This window comes from Haliotis rubra, unplaced genomic scaffold (assembly GCF_003918875.1).
Source record: "Haliotis rubra isolate DU_JTF1 unplaced genomic scaffold, ASM391887v1 Scf1264, whole genome shotgun sequence".
Taxonomy (NCBI): domain Eukaryota; kingdom Metazoa; phylum Mollusca; class Gastropoda; order Lepetellida; family Haliotidae; genus Haliotis; species Haliotis rubra.
In genome coordinates this window covers 7448-17571 of record NW_025765186.1, presented here as the reverse complement: position 1 = coordinate 17571, position 10124 = coordinate 7448, and the positions used below count along the sequence as shown (strand labels likewise).

Sequence of the window (10124 nt, the reverse complement as noted above, 5' to 3'; positions counted from 1 at the left end):
GAAATGCTTGGTGGAACCAGACTTTAAAATATTCCGATAGCTAATTTGAGGAAATATTGTAACGTTATCAACATGGTGTGACCTAAATCTCTTCCTTACATAAATATACCCCAGCGTCATAGCCTCGCGTTGCTTACAGTACTGACTTTTACCTGGGTCGAACTGTACGAGCATCGCACGCAAACAAAAGCGCACAGTCCCATGACCGATCACGAGACGTTTACACAGTGGCAGTTGGACCAACGTAAGATGAACCGTAATGAGTATCCCTAAAGGATATAGCGGCGGCTCGGGGAGGTCAGACTGTAGTTCGTTGATAACCTTGTCGAGCCTATAATAACGATTTCGACAGGTAGAGACATTTAGTTTTGTGGCCGACTCGGGGACGGTTGCCGGTGGAAGTGGAAATTGGGCACAAAAAATTTTATATCATCAAATCTGTGTTAAAGGAGTATATCCAACATCATCTTGGAAACATGAACGGTCAAGCCCCGCCACGACAGGCACATCCGTATGTTGTTCAAAATAACAAGAAGTCCTTGGTTGAAGCGTACATCCTTGCACTTGTACTCGGCTGGCTGGGAGCGCATCACTTCTACCTGAGGAGGACTGGGTTCGGTCTAGTGTACTTTTTCACGTTCGGGTTGCTGGGGTGGGGTATGTGGTGGATCTGTTCCGACTGCCCTGTCTGGTGAAGGAGGCCAACAAGAGGAGCGATGACCCCGTGTCGCGCCGGAGAAGAACCTCTGTGACGCCTACATTCTCTGGTTCCCTATGGGACTTTTCGGTAAGATTCCTTCACGACTTGGTTCCAGGGGCACATGCATTGTTCATATAGTGTATGAGGGAGTGAATTGGGTCTTACGCCGCTTTTATCAATATTCCAGCAACATCATGGTAGGGGACAACAGAAACGGGTTTCAGACATTGTACCCATGAGGGGAATCGACCCGGGCCTTCGGCGTGTCGAGCGAACGCTTTAACTACTGGGTTACCTCACCGCACCTTTTCATATAGTTAAGCGGTAAGACTTTCGTCCCTCGTACATGTAAAGCTGATGACAGCCGTTGTGATGAATAATAAATGTGAAACAACATAATTCCCAGGCGTGACTATCCCCAGCACCAACCATTCACGCTGTCTATTAAAGTACATAAACTGTGAAGATCCGGGTTAGAATTGATCTTCAGTAACCTATGCTTGTCGTAAGAGGCAACTAACGGTATCGGGTGGTCAGGCTCGCTGACTTGGTATCAAAATTGCGTAGTTCGATGCTCATGTCCTTTATCACTGTATTGTCTGGTCCAGACTCGATTATTTACAGACCGGCGCAATGTAGCTGAAATACTACTGAGTGCGGCGTAAAACAACAACCAACCCCCAACATCCCTTGTCTCCGTAAAGATCAATTCTAACCCGGATGTTCACGGGTCGTCTATATACATCTATGACGTCGTTCAAACCCATGTTGTAAAATGACCTACAACGATCCTACTATAATTCAGGAGATAACTATTGCCGTATGCACAATTCTAGTACAGCGTGTTTCGGATGCGCTTGGCAACGTCACGTAGTAGCCAGCAACTTTGTTATCTGGTGATCCGCGCTATGTGTTGACTCATGTAACCCAGTTTTCAGTAAGTGGACTTTCGAGATAACATATTTACGTCATCGTGTCACAGCTAGGAGACACAGAAACAAATGCTAATAAATCTTCAAAGCTGAGAACAATCATGTGATACATATGTGTCATGGCTGGAATGTCTGATATGGTGCTACTGGCTGGGGTTGGGGATGGGGTGTAACATTAAAACCCACTCACTCACACGAGACCAGATACCAAGCACCTGTACAAGACCAGGAGTGCGAAATAGTTTCCAAATTTTGCTACCCAGTCGGGCATAGCTATGCCTGAAAGTTACCAGCCCACAAAATAAGTCACTAGTCGGAAATGTGAATGTAGACACGGGTTTCATCATTAAGCTGCTAATATGATGAACATTTTTACCAGGTCATAATCTTGTACGATTTAGAAGTGTATCATAACTTCAACCAGTCTGAGAGAGTGATATATTTACAAAATGACCCAATGAAAATTCACTAGCCAGTCGGGCCATTGACTGTAGACATTGACTGGTCCGACTGGTTTTTACTAGCCACGGGCTAAAGGGCCAATGGCTATTTCTGCACACTGTACAAGACATCAGTCTAACTTCAGAGGGGATAGTAATAAGGTAACTCCCAGGTTGTCACACTCGTGTTCAGCCATCATGTCCAATAATGGCTGTGTACCATGGTCTGATGAGGAACTTCGTTCCTTCCGACAGCATGCTCCTGTACATGTACATGACGCCACTGCAACTCTAGATGACGCCACTGTAACTTCCCTCGAGATGATGAGTCACATAACAAGATAACTCCCATGTTCTGGCACGCTCATGTTGAGTCATGTTGTTTCACGCTCCAATCACTTGCACTCATGTTGAGTCACCACGCCCAATAACTTGCCCTCATGTTGAGTCACCACGCCCACTCCATGCTGAGCTCACAATAACTTGCCTCATGTTGAGTCACCACGCCCAATAACTAGCCCCTCATGTTGAGTCACCACGCCCAATAACTTGCCTTCATGTTGAGTCACCACGCCCAATAACCTGTTGAGTCACCACCCTCATGCTCACTCATGTTGAGTCACCACGCCCAATAACTTGCCCTCATGTTGAGTCACCACGCCCAATAACTTGCTCACGCCCCTCATGTTGAGTCATGTTGAGTCACCACGCCCAATAACTTGCCTCCCTCATGTTGAGTCACCACGCCCAATAACTTGCACTCATGTTGAGTCACCACGCCCAATAACTTGCACTCATGTTGAGTCACCACGCCCAAGCGGGCACAGTTACACATACATTGTAGGTACTCTTCATACATGTTGATACCCTCTGCAGTTTTGTAATAATTCATTTCGTCATGGCCAATTAGCTGGTAACACACATTATATATCAATTACTACAATAACTACTGTAGAAACACACAAATCGCACGCGCCTTAAACTTGGTGCTTACATGTGTAAATATATATGTGCAGACTTGTTGTCACTATATGGCCAAATATATGCCAGCGTAAAATGTCAATTCACACTTTCACTCGCGAGATTTACTCCTGTAGGTGTTGTTTTTAATGATACAATTATGACACTGGAACTTTAATATGGGGTCTGCGTTCTTAAGGCTCTCATAAGAAACAGGTCTTTGTTACTGCGAAACATCAACGCATACATTTTACTTTCTTTTCTTCTTCTGTTTCTTGTCTTCTTCCTCATCTTCATCCTATCTCCCTCATTATCATGAGAAATGCTTCATCGCATGTCCTGAAAACAGAACATTGGGCTTTATTGAAACCGGCTTTTACAGGTACACATCTTCTTCTCATCCCCTCATTATAATGCTTTTCCTTTTTCTGCGTCTTCCTGTTTCAAAAATGAGTATTCTGGGAAGGAAACCATACTTACTTACTATGAATGACCGTTCCTTCACAAACATCTCTCTGTTTCAGGCTTCCATCTGTTCTATCTGGGCAAGCCAGGGCAGGGAGTTCTGTGCACCTCTTCACCTTCGGTCTCTGTGGCATTGGCTTCCCTGGTAGATCTGTTCCGCATGCCGTCCCTCGTGAAGGCAGCCAACCAGGGTGTCCCTCGGGCCAGATCCATTCAAGAGCACCTGCACGGCCTACATCCTCGTTGCATCCCCTTGGGTATCGTCGGGCTTCATCACTACTACCTGACAGACCTGTATGGGGATACTATACACCTTCACCCTGGGCTGCTGGGGTGGGATGGGTGTATGACTGGTTCCGCATCCCTGTCCTCGTCAAACGCGCAAAACGACATCCAGGCCATGGAGGTAGACAAAGGAATGGAAACACTTGGACGACATCTACATACTAAGTGGTTCCCCTTCGGATGGCTGGGATTCCATCATTTCTACACCTCAACAGGCCCGGATGGGGGCGTGCTGTACTTCTTCACGTTTGGAGTGCTGGGTGTTGGGTGGCTGGTGGACTTCTGTCGTCTGCCTTGTTTGGTGAAAGATCACAACAAGTATCTGTCAGAACGCCGGCTTATCGCCAAGACGATCCCGCAATGGTCCGGAGGTCACGTCTCGGTCACCTCAACAGGACAGACTGTTGTTACTGTCAGCAACATGGCGCCCGGAAGTGTGATGACGACGCCGGCTGGAGGTGTAGCAGCGCCCCCTGGTGGTATGATGCCACCTCCCTACAGCTACCAGAACATGTCATCCCACCCACCACAAGGCTATGCAGGTGCACCTGTTGCGGGGAATTATCCACAAGGACCAGGCTACCCCAACCAGGGCTTCTACCCCGACCTCTCCGCCCCTAATGGTAGGTCAACCTTTGTGTGTAAGGCAAAACTAACTTTAGTCTTAAAGTACAAGCGTCAAAACACTCTCAACACTTGCAAGACATTTCTGCTAAGAACAGAGTCTATTGTACGATTTCGACTACTATTTCGTCATGATTAATCATGACATATGCTGATGAATTACTTTTAAATAGTGATGACACCAGGTGTCCCGGGAAGGTGGCGTATGTTGCCCCACATCTGCTTCTTGTAATAGATACGTACAAAAGCTCTTCAAACAAATGTGATGAGTATCAAGGCTTACACTCAGATGACTGGAATAATTACATAGAGAGCAATGAAACAATTACAGCATATAAACTTTGAGTAACACAATTTCATTTTGTTTTTCATTATGTCACACTTAGCGCCTTGAGCATGTATCAGCGTGGGTGGAAAATGGCGCGCGAAAAATATCCATTATTATTATTATTGCCATATCGCGAAACCTTGAAAGAGTCCATGAGTATTGTTTTACGCCGCTGTTAGCAATATATCTCCCAGAACGTTATATATCTCCCAGAACGTTATATATCCCCAGAACGTTATACATCACCAGAACGTTATACATCCCACAGAACGTTGTACATCACCAGGACGTTATACATCACCAGAACGCTATACATCCGCAGAACGGTATACATCACCCAGAACGGTATACATCACCATCACCAGAACGTTATACATCACCAGCACGTTATACATCACCCAGAACGGTATGCATCACGAGGAACGTTATACATCCAGAACGTTGTACATCACCAGAACGTTATACATCACCAGAACGTTATACATTATATAAGAACGGTATACATCACCAGGACGTTATACATCACCAGAACGTTATACATCACCCAGAACGTTATACATCACCAGAACGTTGTACATCACCAGGACGTTATACATCACCAGAACGTTATACATCACCAGAACGGTATACATCACCAGAACGGTATACATCACCAGAACGTTATACATCACCAGAACGTTATACATCACCAGCACGTTATACATCACCATCACCAGAACGTTATACATCACCAGCACGTTATACATCTCCAGAACGTTATATATCATCAGAACGTTATACATCACCAGAATGGTATACATCACCAGGACGTTATACATCACCAGGACGTTATACATCACCAGAGCGTTATACATCACCAGCACGTTATACATCCGCAGAACCTTATACATCACCAGAACGTTATACATCCACCATCACCAGAGCGGTATACATCACCAGAACGGTATACATCACCAGAACGTTATACATCACCAGAGCGTTATACATCACCAGCACGTTATACATCACCCAGAACCTTATACATCACCAGAACGTTATACATCACCAGAACGGTATACATCACCAGAACGTTATACATCACCAGAACGTTATACATCACCAGAAGCACGTTGTACATCACCAGAGCGGTATACATCCACCAGAACGTTATACATCACCAGAACGTTATACATCACCAGCACGTTGTACATCACCAGAGCGGGTATACATCACCAGAACGTTTTACATCACCAGAACGTTGTACATCACCAGGACGTTATACATCATCGCAGAACGTTATACATCACCAGCACGTTATACATCACCAGAACCTTATACATCACCAGAACGTTATACATCACCATCACCAGAACGGTATACATCACCAGAACGGTATACATCACCAGAACGTTATACATCACCAGAACGTTATACATCACCAGCACGTGTCAGGTATAGGGATGGATCAGTCCCAGCATCAATGATCACTAATCCTGTGCATATATGCGTTGTTTGTTTCAGCAGCAGCAGCGGGACAGGGCAGCCGCACCAATGCCGCCATCGTACGAGGAGTCGCTGTCGACCACAGCGAAGGTAGGGCCACCACCGGATGTCGACAACAATCGCCATGAGGAGAAGTGAGCGGATCCTGCAGGAAGGCAACCTGAGTGACAAAGCTGTAATACTGAAACAACTGAACAAAATTGTGATAATTACAAAAATTGAATGGTCCAATATTTCCAAAGAGCTTCCTACGACTCCGAGTTAAAATATCTCCACAATAGAAAAATGGAGAACATTTACAAAGTCAAATAGTAAAATCGACTCTATTTTCGGCAGAAATTTCTTTCGAATATCAAAGCAATTCTCTGCTTTAGTTATATGAGAACAAAATAGCTTTGGATGAATGAGTCGTATTTTAATTGAAGAAACATTTGGGTAATTTGTAGAAATGATGCATAAAGAGTTTTGAATCAATATTGTTTGATATTTTGATTCAGATGTGATGAATCGAATGTTCCGTATGTAGTACCCATGGCGTGATCCATAAACATGTCAGTTACCAAGAAATGTTTACCATTTATATGTTTGTCTTGTTGTACAAGGCTTTGAGAGGCGGGTCTTTTCTTGTCATTTTCATTGTCCACAATCATTGTTTTCATCAAGGGTGACGTCATATCATGTTCCTACGTCATAATGACGTTACACATCTCTGTATTATATTTCATCATCATTGTATTGTTGAAGTACTTGTAAATAAATCATGAATTTGTAGGTTTTTTTTATTAACATTGAATGTAACTTTTATTCCCGCAATGTGGGTAATGAGTTTGTGAATCTGTCTTATATGTTCCTATAACTTGGTTGATTGGTCCGGTTTTGTTTGTTGTCGTTTAACGCCGCACTCAGCAACATTCCAGCTTTATGGCGGTGGTCTGTAAATAATCGAGTCTGGGCCAGACAATCCAGTGATCAACAACATGAGCATCGATCCTCACTATTGGGATACGATGACATGTGTCAACCAAGTCATGAGCCTGATTCAACCCAAACCCAATTGTCGCCTTTTACGACATGCATGGGTTAATGAAGACTAATTCTAACCCAGATCTTCACAGTGTCCCAGAACTGTGAACATAATGTCAACATTCAAACCATGACTCCATAGTTAGTAATTTAAGACTTGAATTTTGCCAGAAAAACAACACTTAGGCGTAGTGGTGCAAATTTAGGTAAGTAGTACCGAGTTTAGTGATATACCGCTTTTAGCAATATTCCAGCAATATCACTGCAGGGGACACCAGAAATGGGCTTCACATTGCATTTTTTACACATGTGGGGAATCGAACACGGGTTCCTTGGTTAAAACAGAGCCAACGTCTTAACCACAATCTACGGTGATCACCAGCTCCAAACTATTTTACTTTGTAATGTTTCCGATGCTAAGCATTTGAAATAACCTGGCGATTCCTATAATAAAATTCTAAAGCGAAAACGTATGGTATCTACAATAGTTTAATCAAAACAGTTACATAAATAAAACTGACAAATCTTGAGATCCATAAACAATCGAGGCGAAGGAAAACACGTGGCATGCAGTGAATGACGTGATTGTTGATGTAGCATGTAGTGAATGACGTGATTGTTGATGTGGCATGTAGTGAATGACGTGATTGTTAATGTGGCATGCAGTGAATGACGTGATTGTTGATGTGGCATGCAGTGAATGACGTGATTGTTAGTGTGGCATGCAGCGAATGACGTGATTGTTAATGTGGCATGCAGTGAATGACAGGATTGTTAATGTGGCATGCAGCGAATGACGGGAATGTTACTGTGGCATGCAGTGAATGACAGGATTGTTAATGTGGCATGTAGTGAATGACAGGATTGTTAATGTGGCATCGTAGTGAATGACGGGATTGTTAATATGGCATGTAGTGAATGACGGGATTGTTAATGTGGCATGCAGTGAATGAGCGTGATTGTTAATGTGGCATGTAGTGAATGACAGGATTGTTCATGTGGCATGTAGTGAATGACAGGATTGTTAAATTTATGCACACAACTTGACACACCCACAAAGTCAGCAGCCAATCAATAATAAGAGCATCAAAACAAAGTTTCGAGGCCTGTCAATCACGACTAAAGGAGCCGAGATAAAATTCCAGTTGTCGTACTGTATCAATCTGGAGTACATACATTAACCTCAAATTTATGTTCCAAGCGAGCAACAAAACCAAAAAATGTGCGACAACAACGCCCTGCCCGTGTGTTGTGTCATTCCTGGTTTTTATTCCTGAATATCACAATTATACGTTTACAGAGACAACACATTCCTTCCATGGAAAGTGGGATTGTTCCCTGATGTGGTAAACGCATTATAGTGTAAACTGCAGTTATAGTGTTCGGCAGATTTTATGTAGCTCATCAGTAAGTTTTATCTAATATTTTAGTGGTATTAAAATAGAGAGAAAAAATTAACTCCGCTTGACTTTGGCGGAAGTGGTTGTACATGTGTTTTGATAATTTCACTCGAAGTGTAACGACCAACCAGAAAGGTATTAAGTTCACAAGCCAAGATATCAACAGTAAACGTCGTCCCGCGTGGCTACATTTGTTACATTATTTGGAAATGAACCAAATAACACGTGACCAGTTCAGCCAATTGAATACATGCATGATAATGAATACATTGCAAATAGATTTCTACCATCTAACATTTGCTTACATTCAGAAAAACCAGAAATGACTACGCTTATCCAATTATTATATATCAATAAAACATGCACATTTGTAATTATCATATCACCACAGCATTCCCACACTGTAACACGGACACCATATATCCTATAGCAAGTTTTATAGTTTACGATTTGTCATTTTGTTTGAAAACATCTATGCCATATTCACTTGTGATATTTATGTTTCCGTTGATCAATGTGATCGTAGGAATTTATCATGTAATCAAAGCAATTGTCTGTGATAAAAAGCTAATTACGGCGTGAAAACAATTATGTCATACCTCAATGATATACGTATGCTGACCATATGTTATGTTTGGGATTACACCTATGGCTGAGAGCGGTCTAGGCGTCTGACTTTTGTGTGCTGGCGATTAGGTGCCTGACTCTGAGGGTGTGGGTTCAGATCCCGGATGGGACTCAACCCAACAAAGTACTAGAATCTGTACTTTCTATAAAGAAGTGCAATCCCAAATATAACCTATGTTACATTTTGACCATTTTCTAAATGGACTTGTGTATTTCGTATGTTGACCAGATATCCAAATTACATAACAGGAAGTGGGAGTTTTCTGTGAGTGTGCGTGCTTTCGAAAGTTAAATATCAGTGAAATTATACCGGAGATTTGACACCAAATCATCGCATTGATATTTATTAAAGTTTAAGCAATTTGGCAAAAAGTCTGTCAAAGTATTTCCAAGAAACAATAACCCGAGGAACGTTTTCTTCAAGTGCTAAAAGAGGCTGACAATTTTGTTTTGGACCTTCGGGCTCAGGGAACATAAACAAACATCGAGGGTACATCAACCCGGCCCCCTCGTGACCAGTGAACAACTTATAATGTATATATCACCCAAAATTACTTCTCATGTACCACTTGTTTGGCAACGATATTAGAATCTATGTCGAAACGTCGCATATACAGAATAAAGAAATTGTATATCCATAAACATTGTCCTCATTCTTCATCTCTTCAACTTCTAGAATGCCAATCAAAGAAGACATCAATGTGTGCTGAAATACCGAAATGTAGAAATGACGGGTTCTCATAGTGCTGACAAAACTCTCTTTTTCAGTAAAACCATGGCAATGAAATATATTGTTAATGTCACCGGCTGGGAGACTATTCTACACACTTGACTTTATCTTTGATTTCTTTGGTTTCT

At 42.6% G+C, this 10124-nt stretch overlaps 1 pseudogene; it reads left to right on the top strand.

The window, feature by feature from the left end:
• Positions 1-285: 285 nt before the first annotated feature.
• On the top strand, positions 286-6987 carry LOC124266556 (annotated as a pseudogene).
• The last annotated feature ends 3137 nt before the right edge of the window (positions 6988-10124 follow it).